The sequence below is a fragment of the Schistocerca nitens genome, chromosome 5 (genome assembly GCF_023898315.1).
Source record: "Schistocerca nitens isolate TAMUIC-IGC-003100 chromosome 5, iqSchNite1.1, whole genome shotgun sequence".
Classification (NCBI taxonomy): Eukaryota; Metazoa; Arthropoda; class Insecta; order Orthoptera; family Acrididae; genus Schistocerca; species Schistocerca nitens.
In genome coordinates this window covers 761,853,441-761,854,677 of record NC_064618.1, presented here as the reverse complement: position 1 = coordinate 761,854,677, position 1,237 = coordinate 761,853,441, and positions in this window count along the sequence as shown.

The window sequence follows — 1,237 nt, the reverse complement described above, 5'->3', positions numbered from 1 at the left end:
TGGAACTGGGGACCTAGAAACGACGGAGAGGCTTCGTCCCCGCCATAGCCCTCAGTGGTTCACAACCCCACAACAGGCTACAGCAGTCCACTCACCCCGCCGCCGCTCCACACCACCGAGGGTTGTTGTGCAGTTCGGAACCCAGTGGACACCCCCGGGAACGTCTCTACACCAGACGAGTGTAACCCCAATGTTTGAGTGTTAGAGTAATTATGATGTACGCGTACGTGGAGGAAGTGTATGCGTAGCAATCGCCGAACCAGCCCGCATTCGCCGAGGCAGATGGAAAACCGCCTCAAAATCCATCCACAGACTGGCCGGCACACCGGACCTCGACACTAATCCGCCGGACGGATTCGTGCAGGGGACCGGCACACCTTCCCGCCCGAAAAACGCTTGTCCTTACGAAAACATTAAACTTGTTGGCGTCATATTTCGACAGATGTGTCAAAAAATTCGCGACTTTGTTCGTTGTGACTTGACGAAAACCACGCGCCGATACATGTAAATTCTGACTGCATTTGACAGATTCATTTCACAAATGACCGAGTGCAGTACTGATTCACGGGGTACTGATAATCCTTCGTCTGCAGCCACGTGGCTAAATTCAAGCCACTGTCAAGGTCGGCGGCGCTCGCTCACCGAGTTAACAGCTTCAGAATGAACGGACATTTCTCAACCGTTTGTTTACCTCTTGTGAAGACGGACTAGAGTGATGGCAATAAAACGAAGATATAATTGGCTTGTGGTGGATGGAACATACTCTCTCCTCAATTCCCAGTCTGTTGTTTCACGTGTGTTCAGTAAGTATTGCGCTGTCTGTAACCTCCCCATCACTTATCGACCTTAATGACAGTGAAAAATTAAACCGCGTGTACCTAATGGAAATTTGGGAAAAGCAATCGTCACCGAAGTCAATCTGTCGGTAAAGAGGGAGGAAAGGGTTACATCTAAATGAAAGGAAAATTTGCAAATGAAACTGGTGGAAATTAATTTTGAAAAGGGGTAAAGTTAATAAAGAAAGTAAATGTGCGGCCGTTACGTTAACAATTAACTAGCGGTAATTAGATATTTGAGATTTGGGGGAAATTACGGTCGCCAGTCCTATGGACAATTACTATAGTAACTGAAAAAGAAAGGTTATTACACATATAATTAGCACTAGAAGCGTGGCAACTGGACACGTGTAGTGTGAAAACTGTAAGTTTGTCAGAAGTAATAAATTTCGCTACACTCT